The sequence below is a fragment of the Accipiter gentilis genome, chromosome W (assembly GCF_929443795.1).
Source record: "Accipiter gentilis chromosome W, bAccGen1.1, whole genome shotgun sequence".
Lineage (NCBI taxonomy): Eukaryota > Metazoa > Chordata > Aves > Accipitriformes > Accipitridae > Astur > Astur gentilis.
This window is the reverse complement of record NC_064918.1, coordinates 37,774,600-37,794,905: the sequence shown is the minus strand read 5'-3', so window position 1 is coordinate 37,794,905 and position 20,306 is coordinate 37,774,600.

Genomic DNA, 20,306 nt, shown 5'->3' with positions numbered 1-20,306 from the left:
AGAAATAATTTGTGTACTCAGAGAAATTTCTCTTTGGTAATTGCTAACTTTTTAATGAAGACATGCAATTTGTAACAAAGGCTGTGTTTGCAAATTCAGAAACTAGAATGGAATTATGTCCCAGCCTGGGATTAGCCAACTACTTTAAGTTATCTATATCTATATAGATATCTATATCAAGTGCCTGGGGAGAAAGCCTGTCCAGCCAAATAAATGAAAATAAATCTGCTGAAATACAATGAAATTTAAAAACAATATTTTCTGCCTTTTTGGAAACATGCAAAAAGTTCTATGTCAACCAGGCTACTAATGTTTGATTAGGTAGTTTTAATACATGAGTACCAGAGCTCATTCCCTATTTATTACCTTAAATTTATTTTACACAGAAAATGAAAGTCTACTGTAAAGCAGTTTCCATCATGAGGTTTACTCTTTGAAGTCCATTCTATGTAAAGATTTTGCAGCACATTTATGCCTGTTGTCCATAAATCACTTCTTAATTTCTAAGTCTGAGACATGTTGCATATTGGTTGTTCCTACGCCATTGCTACGGATGATTCTTAATGCTGTGTATTTCTAATTTTTTTAATGGAATTTTAATTGTTTTTCATTTTATTGTTAATGCTGTGTCATTTTTAGTACGATTGACATAGGTTTCCTATGCGTATGAAGGATGTAGTTCACAGAGTTGCTGCTTGCCAGGCTATTGTTTAGTTGATGTGCTTTTTACAAATACTGCATAAGAGAGGCCAGCTAACAGGAACAGTTGAGAGGCAGCCAACAGATGCAGAAGTTTGCACAGCAGACTGCGCAAAATGGGGGTCAGCAACTTGGCTTAGAAAAGCACATGTGTCCTCAGCAATGGTGTTGCTGCACCACAGAGCATGGTCCCCAACAGCTGTTGGAGTAACTGTCCCTGCAGCATCTGAGCTGTTGAGCCAATTGGAGCTCTGGAGGTTGGATGCTGCCTTCCGTGACAGCCTGAGGCCTCTTGCTGAGGCTGGGGCAGTGGGTGAAGGCTTCCTAGGCTGCAGGAGGTATGCCCTTGTTGCCAAATAAAGAAGCTGTCGGAGGAGGTCAGCAGACTATGCAGCATCAGAGATGATGAGAAAGAGGTCTTCTCCAAGAGTCTGCAGCTTCAAGAGCCTGAACCTAAGTGTACTGAGTGCAGCGCAGGTAGGGTCTGTACTTACTGGTTTGGGAAATAGACACTCTTATTACAGCAAGGGGTGGAAGTTTAAGAATTCTGGCATCAGAAGGATGGCTTCTACTCCATCTGCAAATTTGCTAATACGGAGTAGGTGCAATGCTTTTGTAGCTGTCAAGGGCTGACCGCTCTGTCAAATGAAGCTTCCAGTTGGGCTGAGCTTGAGCTCTACAACAGCACCAAGATGAAGTAACAAGTGATGGTGGTGAGAGACTCCCTGTTGTGATCTCTTTGTGACACTTAAGAGGTGCATAAACAGAAAATAATCTGATTTAGTTTTTGTGGGAAAGAGTGAGACTTGCTGGAGCCCTGAACTAAAGAAAAGGAAAGCAGTGATCACAAGTGACAAAGCAACCAACAGAAATTAAAATCTTTCCCTAGTGATGTTGTGCATCTGATGCATAGTGATGTTGAAGATCCAAGAACTCAAATCATTACGCACCAATGATGACCAAAAGAATATAAAACTTGAAGACAAAATTCTCAGACAGTTTTTTGTTTCTTGTGGAAATGTCCTGGACAACGAAGAACTCATCAACCCACTGCAGGAATCAAATGCGGGAGACATGCTTGCAGTTCCTGGTCAGAAATCAGAATAAATGATTGATGTGCTGATTCTTGGTTCCATGTTTCTCCTGGAAACAATTGTTTCTACAGGAAATATCATCCAGCTTTCGGAAATGTGACCCATTAATACCACTAGTTAGAATAAAACTCTCTTTGAAAATTGACATGAATTGCACACAGTGCTTTCTTACAGTGTATTTTATTCATGTTTTCAAATTGTCACATTTCAGGCTTTAAATATTATGCTGATATGGTTGTCATTAAAACCACTATTTGTCTGTGGCTACAGTAGCTTATGATATGCAGTAAGACGGCTCTTCCCCAGAACAGAGAAAAGCTGTTAATTTTGTAAAGCCTGTTCAAAACCACAAACTTTCTGTATAGGCAGTTTGAGTATATCTGAATTGCGGTTTCATATTATTTGTTTATTTGTATTAATGGTAATGTTTATTTTGTGGCTTTATTAGGCTCAGTAAGTTTTATTCTTGCCATGCTTGTTCATTGCTAGCTTTATTTTATTGGTCACATGGGACTTCTGACAAAATAAGAGCAATCATGACATTTTTGTGGTATTTATGATATACAGATGGCTGTTTGCTATAGAACTCTTATGCTGACCTCCTAATAGACCAACGGTCTGCACTACAAAGTCATTCCAACCAAGAAAGGTAGCCAGCTTGTGTGTAGCCTCCACATAAATAAGGGAGCCCTAAAGACTTAAGTACCTTTCCCTTTCCCAGAAAATCATTCATATTTGTAGATAATTTTGCGTAGATTTCTCCATAGAAGGCATTTCTCAACTGGTAGAATCTGGCATATTGACATTTTGAGAATTTGTGCTGCCCCTCTGCAGTTAAAAAGAACTTTGAGATCTCCACACTGCTCAGAAAACGGAGCTGAGAAGTTGCTTTGCTTGACTAGCAGTCATCAACTGATTATTTTTAAAACATTCTGAACATATTATATACTTTCCTGTCTTCCAGTTGGAATTTTTGATCAGAGTCAGACTCAGTTTTCATGATCTGCTGGGATAGTGCCTGTAGAATAAATGCTAACTAGTCCCTTTTCTTGGGATTAACTTGTGTGGCTCTGAAGGCACAAAATGCTAGAAAGACCTCTTGTTTTTAAGTTTCTATTATTATTATGTAATAAAAGTGCACAGTATCCAAGACAGGAATATCCCTTGGTCTTAAGCTTCCACCTGTGGCAAACAGAAGAGCTAGACAGCAGCTGAAGTGGAGTGAGGTCTACTTCAGCATGAGAGAACTTTTACAGACCACTAGGGAGTTACACCCAGATGAGCTGTCCTGTAGCTATTGGAGCATTGAGAGAAGAAAGTTTTCTCCATTGTTCCTAGTGTTCAGTTCCTAGTTGCAGAAATGCTACAGGGGGGCGGTGAAGACCAGCAAGATTTTTCAGGGCTGGCACCTTCTTGTAGGAGAAGGAGCCGTAAGATTGCCTTTTCAAAAAAAGTTTCTGCCGAGAACGAGCACAGTGAAATGCTGAGTCTCTGCGAAAGCAGAGATCCCCAGTGCTGTTTCGCCTGTGGATAGGCCTGAGGGGACTGTGAAGACCAGCAAGATCTTTCAGGGCTGGCACATTCCTTGTGGTAGAAGGAGCCACACATTTGCCTTTCAAAAAAATGTTTCTGCCGAGAACGAGCACCGTGACATGCTGAGTCTCTGGGAAAGCAGAGATCCCCAGTGCTGTTGTGCCTGTGGATAGGCTGCAGGGGGGCTGTGAAGACCAGCAAGATCTTTCAGGGCTGGCACCTTCCTTGTGGGAGAAGGAGCCAGACGTTTGCCTTTCAAAATAATGTTTCTGTCGAGAACGAGCACCGTGACATGCTGAGTCTCTGGGAAAGCAGAGATCCCCAGTGCTGTTGCGGCTAAAGATAGGCTGCAGGGGGATAGTGCAGACCTGCTAGAGCTTTCAGGGCTGACAACTTCCTTTGTGGGAGAAGGAGCCGTAAGTTTGCCTTTTCAGAAAAAGGCTCTGCCGAGAGCGAGCACCGTGACATGCTGAGTCTCTGGGAAAGCAGAGATCCCCAGTGCTGTTGTGCCCGTGGATAGGCTGCAGGGGGCGGTGAAGACCACAAGATCTTCAGGGCTGGCACCTTCCTTGCGGGAGAAGGAGCCGTAAGTTTGCCTTTTCAAAAAAAGTTTCTGCCGAGAACGAGCACCGTGACATGCTGAGTCTCTGGGAAAGCAGAGATCCCCAGTGTTGTTGTGGCTAAAGATAGGCTGCAGGGGATAGTGCAGACCTGCAAGAGCTTTCAGGGCTGGCACCTTCCTTGTGGGCTAAGGAGCCAGAGGTTTGCCTTTTCAGAAAAAGTTTCTGCCGAGAACGAGCACCGTGACATGCTGAGTCTCGGGGAAAGCAGAGATCCCCAGTGCTGTTTCGCCTGTGGATAGGCTGCAGGGCGGCGGTGAAGACCAGCAAGATTATTCAGGGCTGGCACCTTCCTTGTGGGAGAAGGAGCCGTAAGATTGCCTTTTCAAAAAAAGTTTCTGCCGAGAACGAGCACCTTGACATGCTGGGTCTCTGGGAAAGCAGAGATCCCCAGTGCTGTTGTTCCTGTGGATAGGCTGCAGGGGGGCGGTGAAGACCAGCAAGATTTTTCAGGGCTGGCACCTTCTTGTAGGAGAAGGAGCCGTAAGATTGCCTTTTCAAAAAAAGTTTCTGCCGAGAACGAGCACAGTGAAATGCTGAGTCTCTGCGAAAGCAGAGATCCCCAGTGCTGTTTCGCCTGTGGATAGGCCTGAGGGGACTGTGAAGACCAGCAAGATTTTTCAGGGCTGGCACGTTCCTTGTGGGAGAAGGAGCCACACATTTGCCTTTCAAAAAAATGTTTCTGCCGAGAACGAGCACCGTGACATGCTGAGTCTCTGGGAAAGCAGAGATCCCCAGTGCTGTTGCGGCTAAAGATAGGCTGCAGGGGGATAGTGCAGACCTGCTAGAGCTTTCAGGGCTGGCAGCTTCCGTGTGAGAGAAGGAGCCGTAAGTTTGCCTTTTCAGAAAAAGGCTCTGCCGAGAGCGAGCACCGTGACATGCTGAGTCTCTGGGAAAGCAGAGATCCCCAGTGCTGTTGTGCCTGTGGATAGGCTGGAGGGAGACGGTGAAGACCAGCAAGAGCTTTCAGGGCTGGCAGCTTCCTTGTGGGAGAAGGAGCCAGACGTTTGCCTTTCAAAATAATGTTTCTGTCGAGATCGAGCACCGTGACATGCTGAGTCTCTGGGAAAGCAGAGATCCCCAGTGCTGTTGTGCCTGTGGATAGGCTGCAGGGGGGCGGTGAAGACCAGCAAGATTTTTCAGGGCTGGCACCTTCTTGTAGGAGAAGGAGCCATAAGATTGCCTTTTCAAAAAAAGTTTCTGCCGAGAACGAGCACAGTGAAATGCTGAGTCTCTGCGAAAGCAGAGATCCCCAGTGCTGTTTCGCCTGTGGATAGGCCTGAGGGGACTGTGAAGACCAGCAAGATCTTTCAGGGCTGGCACATTCCTTGTGGGAGAAGGAGCCAGACTTTTGCCTTTCAAAATAATGTTTCTGCCAAGAACGAGCACCGTGACATGCTGACTCTCTGGGAAAGCAGAGATCCCCAGTGCTGTTGTGCCTGCGGATAGGCTGCAGGGGGGCGGTGAAGTCCAGCAATATTTTTCAGGGCTGGCACCTTCCTTGTGGGAGAAGGAGCCGTAAGATTGCCTTTTCAAAAAAAGTTTCTGCCGAGAACGAGCACCTTGACATGCTGGGTCTCTGGGAAAGCAGAGATCCCCAGTGCTGTTGTTCCTGTGGATAGGCTGCAGGGGGGCGGTGAAGACCAGCAAGATTTTTCAGGGCTGGCACCTTCCTTGTGGGAGAAGGAGCCAGACTTTTGCCTTTCAAAATAATGTTTCTGCCAAGAACGAGCACCGTGACATGCTGACTCTCTGGGAAAGCAGAGATCCCCAGTGCTGTTGTGCCTGCGGATAGGCTGCAGGGGGGCGGTGAAGTCCAGCAATATTTTTCAGGGCTGGCACCTTCCTTGTGGGAGAAGGAGCCAGACGTTTGCCTTTCAAAATAATGTTTCTGTCGAGAACGAGCACCGTGACATGCTGAGTCTCTGGGAAAGCAGAGATCCCCAGTGCTGTTGCGGCTAAAGATAGGCTGGACGGGGGCGGTGAAGACCAGCAAGATTTTTCAGGGCTGGCACCTTCTTGTAGGAGAAGGAGCCGTAAGATTGCCTTTTAAAAAAAGATTCTGCCGAGAACGAGCACAGTGAAATGCTGAGTCTCTGCGAAAGCAGAGATCCCCAGTGCTGTTTCGCCTGTGGATAGGCCTGAGGGGACTGTGAAGACCAGCAAGATCTTTCAGGGCTGGCACATTCCTTGTGGGAGAAGGAGCCACACATTTGCCTTTCAAAAAAATGTTTCTGCCGAGAACGAGCACCGTGACATGCTGAGTCTCTGGGAAAGCAGAGATCCCCAGTGCTGTTGTGCCTGTGGATAGGCTGCAGGGGGGCTGTGAAGACCAGCAAGATCTTTCAGGGCTGGCACCTTCCTTGTGGGAGAAGGAGCCAGACGTTTGCCTTTCAAAATAATGTTTCTGTCGAGAACGAGCACTGTGACATGCTGAGTCTCTGGGAAAGCAGAGATCCCCAGTGCTGTTGCGGCTAAAGATAGGCTGCAGGGGGATAGTGCAGACCTGCTAGAGCTTTCAGGGCTGACAACTTCCTTTGTGGGAGAAGGAGCCATAAGTTTGCCTTTTCAGAAAAAGGCTCTGCCGAGAGCGAGCACCGTGACACGCTGAGTCCGTGGGAAAGCAGAGATCCCCAGTGCTGTTGTGCCTGTGGATAGGCTGCAGGGGGGCGGTGAAGACCAGCAAGATTTTTCAGGGCTGGCACCTTCTTGTAGGAGAAGGAGCCGTAAGATTGCCTTTTCAAAAAAAGTTTCTGCCGAGAACGAGCACAGTGAAATGCTGAGTCTCTGCGAAAGCAGAGATCCCCAGTGCTGTTTCGCCTGTGGATAGGCCTGAGGGGACTGTGAAGACCAGCAACATCTTTCAGGGCTGGCACCTTCCTTGAGGGAGAAGGAGCCAGACTTTTGCCTTTCAAAAAAAGTTTCTGCCGAGAACGAGCACCTTGACATGCTGGGTCTCTGGGAAAGCAGAGATCCCCAGTGCTGTTTTTCCTGTGGATAGGCTGCAGAGGGGCGGTGAAGACCAGCAAGATTTTTCAGGGCTGGCACCTTCCTTGCAGGAGAAGGAGCCAGACGTTTGCCTTTTCAGAAAAAGTTTCTGCCTAGAACGAGCACCGTGACATGCTGAGTCCTGGGAAAGCAGAGATCCCCAGTGCTGTTGCGGCTAAAGATAGGCTGCAGGGGGATAGTGCAGACCTGCAAGAGCTTTCAGGGCTGGCAGCTTCCATTGTGGGAGAAGGAGCCGTAAGTTTGCCTTTTCAGAAAAAGGCTCTGCCGAGAGCGAGTACCGTGACATGCTGAGTCTCTGGGAAAGCAGAGATCCCCAGTGCTGTTGTGCCTGTGGATAGGCTGCAGGGGGACGGTGAAGACCAGCAAGATCTTTCAGGGCTGGCACCTTCCCTGTGGGAGAAGGAGCCAGACGTTTGCCTTTTCAGAAAAAGGCTCTGCCGAGAGCAAGCACCGTGACATGCTGAGTCTCTGGGAAAGCAGAGATCCCCAGTGCTGTTGCGGCTAAAGATAGGCTGCAGGGGGATGGTGAAGACCTGCAAAATCTTTCAGGGCTGGCAGCTTCCCTGTGGGAGAAGGAGCCAGACTTTTGCCTTTCAAAAAAATGTTTCTGCCGAGAACGAGCACCGTGACATGCTGAGTCTCTGGGAAAGCAGAGATCCCCAGTGCTGTTGTGCCTGTGGATAGGCTGGAGGGGGACGGTGAAGACCAGCAAGATTTTTCAGGGCTGGCAACTTCCTTGTGGGAGAAGGAGTCGTATGATTGCCTTTTCAGAAAAAGGCTCTGCCGAGAACGAGCACCGTGACATGCTGAGTCCTGGGAAAGCAGAGATCCCCAGTGGTGTTGTGCCTGTGGATAGGCTGCAGGGGGGTGGTGAAGACCAGGAAGATCTTTCAGGGCTGGCAGCTTCCTTTGTGGGTGAAAGAGCCAGACGTTGGCCTTTTCAGAAAAAGTTTCTGCCGAGAACGAGCACCGTGACATGCTGAGTCTCTGGGAAAGCAGAGATCCCCAGTGCTGTTGTGCCTGTGGATAGGCTGCAGGGGGACGGTGAAGACCAGCAAGATCTTTCAGGGCTGGCACCTTCCTTGTGGGAGAAGGAGCCAGACGTTTGCCTTTTCAGAAAAAGTTTCTGCCGAGAAGGAGCACCGTGACATGCTGAGTCTCTGGGAAAGCAGAGATCCCCAGTGCTGTTGCTGCTAAAGATAGGCTGCAGAGGGATAGTGCAGACCTGCAAGAGCTCTCAGGGCTGGCAGCTTCCTTGTGGGAGAAGGAACCAGACGTTTGCCTTTTCAGAAAAAGTTTCTGCCGAGAACGAGCACCGTGACATGCTGAGTCTCTGGGAAAGCAGAGATCCCCAGTGCTGTTGCGGCTAAAGATAGGCTTCAGGGGGACGGTGAAGACCAGCAAGATCTTTCAGGGCTGGCCGCTTCCTTGTGGGAGAAGGAGCCAGACGTTTGCCTTTTCAGAAAAAGTTTCTGCCGAGAACGAGCACCGTGACATGCTGAGTCTCTGGGAAAGCAGAGATCCCCAGTGCTGTTGCGGCTAAAGATAGGCTTCAGGGGGACGGTGAAGACCAGCAAGATCTTTCAGGGCTGGCCGCTTCCTTGTGGGAGAAGGAGCCAGACGTTTGCCTTTTCAGAAAAAGTTTCTGCCGAGAACGAGCACCGTGACATGCTGAGTCTCTGGGAAAGAAGAGATCCCCAGTGCTGTTGCGGCTAAACTTAGGCTGCAGGGGGACGGTGAAGACCTGCAAGATCTTTCAGGGCTGTCACCTTCCGTGTGGGAGAAGGAGCCAGACGTTTGCCTTTTCAGAAAAAGTTTCTGCCGAGAAGGAGCACCGTGACATGCTGAGTCTCTGGGAAAGCAGAGATCCCCAGTGCTGTTGCGGCTAAAGATAGGCTGCAGAGGGATAGTGCAGACCTGCAAGAGCTATCAGGGCTGGCAGCTTCCTTGTGGGAGAAGGAGCCAGACGTTTGCCTTTTCAGAAAAAGTTTCTGCCGAGAACGAGCACCGTGACATGCTGAGTCTCTGGGAAAGCAGAGATCCCCAGTGCTGTTGCGGCTAAAGATAGACTTCAGGGGGACGGTGAAGACCAGCAAGATCTTTCAGGGCTGGCCGCTTCCTTGTGGGAGAAGGAGCCAGACGTTTGCCTTTTCAGAAAAAGTTTCTGCCGAGAACGAGCACCGTGACATGCTGAGTCTCTGGGAAAGCAGAGATCCCCAGTGCTGTTGCGGCTAAAGATAGGCTTCAGGGGGACGGTGAAGACCAGCAAGATCTTTCAGGGCTGGCCGCTTCCTTGTGGGAGAAGGAGCCAGACGTTTGCCTTTTCAGAAAAAGTTTCTGCCGAGAACGAGCACCGTGACATGCTGAGTCTCTGGGAAAGCAGAGATCCCCAGTGCTGTTGCGGCTAAACTTAGGCTGCAGGGGGACGGTGAAGACCTGCAAGATCTTTCAGGGCTGTCACCTTCCGTGTGGGAGAAGGAGCCAGACGTTTGCCTTTTCAGAAAAAGTTTCTGCCGAGAAGGAGCACCGTGACATGCTGAGTCTCTGGGAAAGCAGAGATCCCCAGTGCTGTTGCGGCTAAAGATAGGCTGCAGGGGGACGGTGAAGACCTCCAAGATCTTTCAGGGCTGGCACCTTCCGTGTGGGAGAAGGAGCCAGAGGATTGCCTTTTCAGAAAAAGTTTCTGCCGAGAACGAGCACCGTGACATGCTGAGTCTCTGGGAAAGCAGAGATCCCCAGTGCTGTTGCGGCTAAAGATAGGCTGCAGGGGGACGGTGAAGACCAGCAAGATCTTTCAGGGCTGGCCGCTTCCTTGTGGGAGAAGGAGCCAGACGTTTGCCTTTTCAGAAAAAGTTTCTGCCGAGAACGAGCACCGTGACATGCTGAGTCTCTGGGAAAGCAGAGATCCCCAGTGCTGTTGCGGCTAAACTTAGGCTGCAGGGGGACGGTGAAGACCTGCAAGATCTTTCAGGGCTGTCACCTTCCGTGTGGGAGAAGGAGCCAGACGTTTGCCTTTTCAGAAAAAGTTTCTGCCGAGAAGGAGCACCGTGACATGCTGAGACTCTGGGAAAGCAGAGATCCCCAGTGCTGTTGCGGCTAAAGATAGGCTGCAGGGGGACGGGGAAGACCAGCAAGATCTTTCAGGGCTGGCCGCTTCCTTGTGGGAGAAGGAGCCAGACGTTTGCCTTTTCAGAAAAAGTTTCTGCCGAGAACGAGCACCATGACATGCTGAGTCTCTGGGACAGCAGAGATCCCCAGTGCTGTTGCGGCTAAATTTAGGCTGCAGAGGGATGGTGCAGACCTGCAAGAGCTCTCAGGGCTGGCACCTTCCTTGTGGGAGAAGGAGCCGGACGTTGGCCTTCTCAGAAAAAGTTTCTGCCGAGGACGAGCACCGTGACATGCTGAGTCTCTGGGAAAGCAGAGATCCCCAGTGCTGTTGTGCCTGTGGATAGGCTGGAGGGGGGCCGTTAAGACCAGCAAGATCTTTCAGGGCTGGAAGCTTCCATTGTGGGAGAAGGAGCCGTAAGATTGCCTTCTCAGAAAAAGGCTCTGCCGAGAGCGAGCACCGTGATATGCTGAGTCTCTGGGAAAGCAGAGATCCCCAGTGCTGTTGCGGCTAAATTTAGGCTGCAGAGGGATGGTGCAGACCTGCAAGAGCTCTCAGGGCTGGTACATTCCTTGTGGGAGAAGGAGCCGGACATTTGCCTTTTCAGAAAAAGTTTCTGCCGAGAACGAGCACCGTGACATGCTGAGTCTCTGGGAAAGCAGAGATCCCCAGTGCTGTTGTGCCTGTGGATAGGCTGCAGGGGGACGGTTAAGACCAGCAAGATCTTTCAGGGCTGGCAGCTTCCATTGTGGGAGAAGGAGCCGTAAGATTGCCTTCTCAGAAAAAGGCTCTGCCGAGAGCGAGCACCGTGACATGCTGAGTCTCTGGGAAAGCAGAGATCCCCAGTGCTGTTGCGGCTAAATTTAGGCTGCAGAGGGATGGTGCAGACCTGCAAGAGCTCTCAGGGCTGGCAGCGTCCCTGTGGGAGAAGGAGCCGGACGTTTGCCTTTTCAGAAAAAGTTTCTGCCGAGAACGAGCACCGTGTCATGCTGAGTCTCTGGGAAAGCAGAGATCCCCAGTGCTGTTGTGCCTGTGGATAGGCTGCAGGGGGCGGTGAAGACCACAAGATCTTCAGGGTTGGCACCTTGCTTTTGGGAGAAGGAGCAAGACGTTTGCCTTTTCAGAAAAAGTTTCTGCCGAGAACGAGCACCGTGATATGCTGAGTCTCTGGGAAAGCAGAGATACCCAGTGCTGTTGCGGCTAAAGATAAGCTGCAGGGGGACGGTGAAGACCTGCAAGATCTTTCAGGGCTGGCACCTTCCGTGTGGGAGAAGGAGCCAGACGTTTGCCTTTTCAGAAAAAGCTTCTGCCGAGAACGAGCACCGTGATATGCTGAGTCTCTGGGAAAGCAGAGATCCCCAGTGCTGTTGCGGCTAAAGATAGGCTTCAGGGGGACGGTGAAGACCAGCAAGATCTTTCAGGGCTGGCAGCTTCCTTGTGGGAGAAGGAGCCAGACGTTTGCCTTTTCAGAAAAAGTTTCTGCCGAGAACGAGCACCGTGACATGCTGAGTCTCTGGGAAAGCAGAGATCCCCAGTGCTGTTGCGGCTAAACTTAGGCTGCAGAGGGTTAGTGCAGACCTGCAAGAGCTCTCAGGGCTGGCAGCTTCCTTGTGGGAGAAGGAGCCAGACGTTTGCCTTTTCAGAAAAAGTTTCTGCCGAGAACGAGCACTGTGACATGCTGAGTATCTGGGAAAGCAGAGATCCCCAGTGCTGTTGCGGATAAACTTAGGCTGCAGGGGGACGGTGAAGACCTGCAAGATCTTTCAGGGCTGGCACCTTCCGTGTGGGAGAAGGAGCCAGACGTTTGCCTTTTCAGAAAAAGTTTCTGCCGAGAACGAGCACCGTGACATGCTGAGTCTCTGGGAAAGCAGAGATCCCCAGTGCTGTTGCGGCTAAAGATAGGCTGCAGGGGGATGGTGAAGACCAGCAAGATCTTTCAGGGCTGGCCGCTTCCTTGTGCGAGAAGGAGCCAGACGTTTGCCTTTTCAGAAAAAGTTTCTGCCGAGAACGAGCACCCTGAGTTGCTTAGTCTCTGGGAAAGCAGAGATCCCCAGTGCTGTTGCGGCTAAAGATAGGCTGCAGGGGGACGGTGAAGACCTGCAATATCTTTCAGGGCTGGCCGCTTCTTTGTGGGAGAAGGAGCCATACGTTTGCCTTTTCAGAAAAAGTTTCTGCCGAGAACGAGCACCGTGACATGCTGAGTCTCTGGGAAAGCAGAGATCCCCAGTGCTGTTGCGGCTAAAGATAGGCTGCAGAGGGATAGTGCATACCTGCAGGAGCTCTCAGGGCTGGTACCTTCCTTGTGGGAGAAGGAGCCAGACGTTTGCCTTTTCAGAAGAAGTTTCTGCCGAGAACGAGCACCGTGACATGCTGAGTCTCTGGGAAAGCAGAGATCCCCAGTGCTGTTGCGGCTAAAGATAGGCTGCAGGGGGACGGTGAAGACCTGCAAGATCTTTCAGGGCTGGCACCTTCCGTGTGGGAGAAGGAGCCAGACGTTTGCCTTTTCAGAAAAAGTTTCTGCCGAGAAGGAGCACCGTGACATGCTGAGTCTCTGGGAAAGCAGAGATCCCCAGTGCTGTTGCTGCTAAAGATAGGCTGCAGGGGGACGGTGAAATCCAGAAAGATCTTTCAGGGCTGGCACCTTCCGTGTGGAAGAAGGAGCCAGACGTTTGCCTTTTCAGAAAAAGTTTCTGCCGAGAACGAGCACCGTGACATGCTGAGTCTCTGGGAAAGCAGAGATCCCCAGTTCTGTTGCAGCTAAACTTAGGCTGCAGGGGGACGGTGAAGACCAGCAATATCTTTCAGGGCTGGCACCTTCCTTGAGGGAGAAGGAGCCAGACGTTTGCCTTTTCCGAAAAAGTTTCTGCCGAGAACGAGCACCGTGACATGCTGAGTCTCTGGGAAAGCAGAGATCCTCAGTGCTGTTGCGGCTAAAGATAGGCTGCAGGGGGACGGTGAAGACCAGCAAGATCTTTCAGGGCTGGCACCTTCCGTGTGGGAGAAGGAGCCAGACGTTTGCCTTTTCAGAAAAAGTTTCTGCCGAGAACGAGCACCGTGACATGCTGAGTCTCTGGGAAAGCAGAGATCCCCAGTGCTGTTGCGGCTAAAGATAGGCTTCAGGGGGACGGTGAAGACCAGCAAGATCTTTCAGGGCTGGCCGCTTCCTTGTGGGAGAAGGAGCCAGACGTTTGCCTTTTCAGAAAAAGTTTCTGCCGAGAACGAGCACCGTGACATGCTGAGTCTCTGGGAAAGCAGAGATCCCCAGTGCTGTTGCGGCTAAACTTAGGCTGCAGGGAGACGGTGAAGACCTGCAAGATCTTTCAGGGCTGTCACCTTTCGTGTGGGAGAAGGAGCCAGACGTTTGCCTTTTCAGAAAAAGTTTCTGCCGAGAAGGAGCACCGTGACATGCTGAGTCTCTGGGAAAGCAGAGATCCCCAGTGCTGTTGCGGCTAAAGATAGGCTGCAGGGGGACGGTGAAGACCTCCAAGATCTTTCAGGGCTGGCACCTTCCGTGTGGGAGAAGGAGCCAGACGTTTGCCTTTTCAGAAAAAGTTTTTGCCGAGAACGAGCACCGTGACATGCTGAGTCTCTGGGAAAGCAGAGATCCCCAGTGCTGTTGCGGCTAAAGATAGGCTGCAGGGGGACAGTGAAGACCAGCAAGATCTTTCAGGCCTGGCAGCTTCCTTGTGGGAGAAGGAGCCAGACGTTTGCCTTTTCAGAAAAAGTTTCTGCCGAGAACGAGCACTGTGACATGCTGAGTCTCTGGGAAAGCAGAGATCCCCAGTGCTGTTGTGGCTAAAGATAGGCTGCAGGGGGACGGGGAAGACCAGCAAGATCTTTCAGGGCTGGCCGCTTCCTTGTGGGAGAAGGAGCCAGACGTTTGCCTTTTCAGAAAAAGTTTCTGCCGAGAACGAGCACCGTGACATGCTGAGTCTCTGGGAAAGCAGAGAGCCCCAGTGCTGTTGTGCCTGTGGATAGGCTGGAGGGGGACGGTTAAGACCAGCAAGATCTTTCAGGGCTGGCAGCTTCCATTGTGGGAGAAGGAGCCGTAAGATTGCCTTCTCAGAAAAAGTTTCTGCCGAGAACGAGCACCGTGACATGCTGAGTCTCTGGGAAAGCAGAGATCCCCAGTGCTGTTGTGCCTGTGGATAGGCTGGAGGGGGACGGTTAAGACCAGCAAGATCTTTCAGGGGTGGCAGCTTCCATTGTGGGAGAAGGAGCCGTAAGATTGCCTTCTCAGAAAAAGGCTCTGCCGAGAGCGAGCACCGTGACATGCTGAGTCTCTGGGAAAGCAGAGATCCCCAGTGCTGTTGCGGCTAAATTTAGGCTGCAGAGGGATGGTGCAGACCTGCAAGAGCTCTCAGGGCTGGTACATTCCTTGTGGGAGAAGGAGCCAGACGTTTGCCTTTTCAGAAAAAGTTTCTGCCGAGAAGGAGCACCGTGACATGCTGAGTCTCTGGGAAAGCAGAGATCCCCAGTGCTTTTGCGGCTAAAGATAGGCTGCAGGGGGATGGTGAAGACCTCCAAGATCTTTCAGGGCTGGCAGCTTCCTTGTGGGAGAAGGAGCCAGACGTTTGCCTTTTCAGAAAAAGTTTCTGCCGAGAACGAGCACTGTGACATGCTGAGTCTCTGGGAAAGCAGAGATCCCCAGTGCTGTTGTGGCTAAAGATAGGCTGCAGGGGGACGGGGAAGACCAGCAAGATCTTTCAGGGCTGGCCGCTTCCTTGTGGGAGAAGGAGCCAGACGTTTGCCTTTTCAGAAAAAGTTTCTGCCGAGAACGAGCACCGTGACATGCTGAGTCTCTGGGACAGCAGAGATCCCCAGTGCTGTTGCGGCTAAATTTAGGCTGCAGAGGGATGGTGCAGACCTGCAAGAGCTCTCAGGGCTGGTACATTCCTTGTGGGAGAAGGAGCCGGACGTTTGCCTTTTCAGAAAAAGTTTCTGCCGAGAACGAGCACCGTGACATGCTGAGTCTCTGGGACAGCAGAGATCCCCAGTGCTGTTGCGGCTAAATTTAGGCTGCAGAGGGATGGTGCAGACCTGCAAGAGCTCTCAGGGCTGGTACATTCCTTGTGGGAGAAGGAGCCAGCTGTTTGCCTTTTCAGAAAAAGTTTCTGCCGAGAACGAGCACCGTGACATGCTGAGTCTCTGGGAAAGCAGAGATCCCCAGTGCTGTTGTGCCTGTGGATAGGCTGGAGGGGGACGGTTAAGACCAGCAAGATCTTTCAGGGCTGGCAGCTTCCATTGTGGGAGAAGGAGCCGTAAGATTGCCTTCTCAGAAAAAGGCTCTGCCGAGAGCGAGCACCGTGACATGCTGAGTCTCTGGGAAAGCAGAGATCCCCAGTGCTGTTGCGGCTAAATTTAGGCTGCAGAGGGATGGTGCAGACCTGCAAGAGCTCTCAGGGCTGGTACATTCCTTGTGGGAGAAGGAGCCGGACGTTTGCCTTTTCAGAAAAAGTTTCTGCCGAGAACGAGCACCGTGACATGCTGAGTCTCTGGGAAAGCAGAGATCCCCAGTGCTGTTGTGCCTGTGGATAGGCTGGAGGGGGACGGTTAAGACCAGCAAGATCTTTCAGGGCTGGCAGCTTCCATTGTGGGAGAAGGAGCCGTAAGATTGCCTTCTCAGAAAAAGTTTCTGCCGAGGACGAGCACCGTGACATGCTGAGTCTCTGGGAAAGCAGAGATCCCCAGTGCTGTTGTGCCTGTGGATAGGCTGGAGGGGGACGGTTAAGACCAGCAAGATCTTTCAGGGCTGGCAGCTTCCATTGTGGGAGAAGGAGCCGTAAGATTGCCTTCTCAGAAAAAGGCTCTGCCGAGAGCGAGCACCGTCACATGCTGAGTCTCTGGGAAAGCAGAGATCCCCAGTGCTGTTGCGGCTAAATTTAGGCTGCAGAGGGATGGTGCAGACCTGCAAGAGCTCTCAGAGCTCGCAGCTTCCCTGTGGGAGAAGGAGCCGGACGTTTGCCTTTTCAGAAAAAGTTTCTGCCGAGAACGAGCACCGTGACATGCTGAGTCTCTGGGAAAGCAGAGATCCCCAGTGCTGTTGTGCCTGTGGATAGGCTGGAGGGGGGCGGTTAAGACCAGCAAGATCTTTCAGGGCTGGAAGCTTCCATTGTGGGAGAAGGAGCCGTAAGATTGCCTTCTCAGAAAAAGGCTCTGCCGAGAGCGAGCACCGTGACATGCTGAGTCTCTGGGAAAGCAGAGATCCCCAGTGCTGTTGCGGCTAAATTTAGGCTGCAGAGGGATGGTGCAGACCTGCAAGAGCTCTCAGGGCTGGTACATTCCTTGTGGGAGAAGGAGCCAGACGTTGGCCTTCTCAGAAAAAGTTTCTGCCGAGGACGAGCACCGTGACATGCTGAGTCTCTGGGAAAGCAGAGATCCCCAGTGCTGTTGTGCCTGTGGATAGGCTGCAGGGGGACGGTTAAGACCAGCAAGATCTTTCAGGGCTGGCAGCCTCCATTGTGGGAGAAGGAGCCGTATGATTGCCTTCTCAGAAAAAGGCTCTGCCGAGAGCGAGTACCGTGACATGCTGAGTCTCTGGGAAAGCAGAGATCCCCAGTGCTGTTGCGGCTAAATTTAGGCTGCAGAGGGATGGTGCAGACCTGCAAGAGCTCTCAGGGCTGGTACATTCCTTGTGGGAGAAGGAGCCGGACGTTTGCCTTTTCAGAAAAAGTTTCTGCCGAGAACGAGCACCGTGACATGCTGAGTCTCTGGGAAAGCAGAGATCCCCAGTGCTGTTGTGCCTGTGGATAGGCTGGAGGGGGACGGTTAAGACCAGCAAGATCTTTCAGGGCTGGCAGCTTCCATTGTGGGAGAAGGAGCCGTAAGATTGCCTTCTCAGAAAAAGGCTCTGCCGAGAGCGAGCACCGTGACATGCTGAGTCTCTGGGAAAGCAGAGATCCCCAGTGCTGTTGCGGCTAAATTTAGGCTGCAGAGGGATGGTGCAGACCTGCAAGAGCTCTCAGGGCTGGCAGCTTCCCTGTGGGAGAAGGAGCCGGACGTTTGCCTTTTCAGAAAAAGTTTCTGCCGAGAACGAGCACCGTGACATGCTGAGTCTCTGGGAAAGCAGAGATCCCCAGTGCTGTTGTGCCTGTGGATAGGCTGCAGGGGGCGGTGAAGACCACAAGATCTTCAGGGCTGGCACCTTGCTTTTGGGAGAAGGAGCCAGACGTTTGCCTTTTCAGAAAAAGTTTCTGCCGAGAACGAGCACCGTGACATGCTGAGTCTCTGGGACAGCAGAGATCCCCACTGCTGTTGTGGCTAAAGATAGGCTGCAGGGGGACGGTGAAGACCAGCAAGATCTTTTAGGGCTGGCACCTTCCGTGTGGGAGAAGGAGCCAGACTTTTGCCTTTCAGAAAAAGTTTCTGCCGAGAACGAGCACCGTGACATGCTGAGTCTCTGGGAAAGCAGAGATCCCCAGTGCTGTTGCGGCTAAAGATAGGCTGCAGAGGGATAGTGAAGTGTCTCTGTTTCCCTTCATCCTTCACATTTATTTTTGTTTCAACCCTTCTTTCCACATTTCTTCTTTTCTGTCCTAACTTTTTGCATCTTTCAGCCAAGGAGATTCTGTGCTAAGGAACAAGAGTATGAGAGAATTCTGGACATAAGGAAGAAGGCTAAGAAATTGACCTCTATCTCTCCACTGGGTCAGTGCGGACCTCATCACATATTTGCCTAGTCCTTGGGCTGCTTTTGCATCTATGTGCTTTGCCTAGATTATCTGGACAATAGACAGCTTTTAAGCTCGGAGAAGATGAAATGCAAAGTACACAAGTGCTCTTTCCCAAGGCCCTTTCCTTCTTGACACAGACATTAATTTGTTGCCTGCAACCCAGTCTCTTTCATATGTAAATATCTGCCTATGAATTAGAAGACTAAGTGCAGGCACCTTCCAGTTAAATTCCTGAACTGAACTAACATAACTCTTTAATTAACACTTAAATTAATTTACTACACTTTTGTGGTTAACGTGTGTGTCTTCTGTTACATTAAATCTTTCAACTGAGATTCCTTTAAATGATAACAGAATGGGACTGCAGGTATTTGAGGATCAAAGTAAAAGTAAATCTCCTGCATATTGCATTCTGAGTGTGTTTTATTCTTCTGCTTCTGCTTTGCACACAGACTATCCTGAAGATCTCAGCAGAATTTGCTCAACCAGTAAAGCAGACTGTGACAAACTTTGTGGATGCTGCTGTGGAAATTTATCAAAACATGAGCATGGTCTTCTTCCAGGACCAAACAAATCCCGTTATGTTTTCAATTTATATAATTTCTCAAAGTGTGTCCAAGGTAAGATAAAGCTGTTTTTAACCTGATGCCTTCTAGCATCTTATTATTAAGTTGGTCAGGAGAATAAAGGGCACTATGCTATCCAGCATTGACCTTTGCAGTGCTCTACTTTCTCTTGTGTCCTGGTTTCAGCTGGGCTAGAGTTCATTTTCTTATTAGTAGTTGGTATAGTGCTATGTTTTGGATTTAGTAAGAGAATAATGTTGATAACACACTGATGTTTTAGTTGTTGCTGTGCCATGCTTACACTAAGGCAAGGATTTTTCAGCTTCTCATGCTGCCCTGCCAGTGAGGAGGCTGTGGGTGCACAACAACTTGGAAGGGGACACAGCCAAGATAGCTGACCCAAACTGACCAATGGGATATTCCATACCATATGATGTCATGCTGAACAATAAAACTGGGAGGAATTGACTGGGGCAGTGTGTGTGTGGGGGATGTGGTGGCCCACTACTCGGGTACTGGCTGGGCATCGGTGCATCACTCGTTTTCTATATTCTTTTATCATCATTATTATTTCCCCCCCCCCCCCCCTTCCTTTTCTGTCCTATTAAACTGTATTTATCTCAACCGATGAGTTTTACCTTTTTTCCAATTCTCTCCCCTATCCCACTGGGGGGGTGTGTGAGCAAACAGCTATGTGGTGTTTAGCTGCCTGTTGGGTTAAACCACAACATCATGATTGCATCCTCAGAACTGCCCCCCCCCCCCCCCCCGCCCCGATGTAATTGGATTTTTTAAGGCAAGGTAAATTATTTTCAGTTAATCACCCTCGTACTTCAGTCTTTTTCTGCTTGCAGAATAGATGAAGCAGCTTATGGTTTCCTGTAATATTTTTTTTTTCCCCAAAAGGAAAAGGTGTAAAAAGAAGGCAAATGCAGTTGAAACACTTAACCTGAAAGGATTGTGTATAATAAATTAGTGTAAATACTTTTGCTTTCTGGAGATAATAGGGTATATATATTCATATTCTGTCCCTCTAGCTCATTTGCTTCTTCAGCTGCTTAGGTATCTAATGTATGTTGCTTGAAAACCAAATCAGCCAACCCCTTTTGATTTATCTTTCACTCATTTACTTCAAAACAGATATGTGAGTATGTACAGTGAATACTTTAAAAAGAAAGCATAGGCTTCTATCTTCCTTTCCTGGTTCTGCTTTCTGTTTGCTTCTCAGTTAATTCTGCCTCTGCAGTTTGTTCCCACTAGATTTAAAATATTATTTCCAAAAAAACATGGTCCAGATTGGTAAAAGCCAGAGCCAGGCAATGGATACTGCAAGATTAGAATTACATATAGTATATTAGCTTGCAAGGACAATGTTTGATTAGTTCACAAAGGAAAAGAGTCAACGTAAATCAGCTGAGATGTCCATAATTCTGAAAGTGACACTGAAAAATTATCAGTTCTTATTTTTTGCTTTTCCCATAGCTAGAGGAAGAGTAGATGTAAAGAACAAAATGGATAATAATTTGTAACTAAAAATGTTTCATTTGGATTGTAATCTACCAGTTGAATTCATAGTCATCAGACACTATTATGACAGACCAGTTTTATTACTTGAAGTAACATGGATAGTTCTCTAAGCTAAACTAATCAGAATAGTCTGGTTGTGCTTCATGGCACTGAAAGAGGGGCTGCTGAAATTAAGCATGACATTTTTTGTAAAGTAACATATAAATGGACTTGATAGATATCTTAAGAGAACTTACTGCACCTCTGAATCATCTGTCACTGGCCAGCATTAAAAAAAGAAAAACATAACCAAATATAAGATTGCAGTTTTTTCCTCCCTGCTTATGTCTGTGCAGAGAATGTATTTTTATAAACATGACAAACATTTTAAATAGCTTTTCTTATGAGGTAAGTTGAAAACATGGGTCAATAACATATGCATGCTATAATATTGAAATTAATAATGTTAATAACACAAACACACATTAGCATTGCCTTTC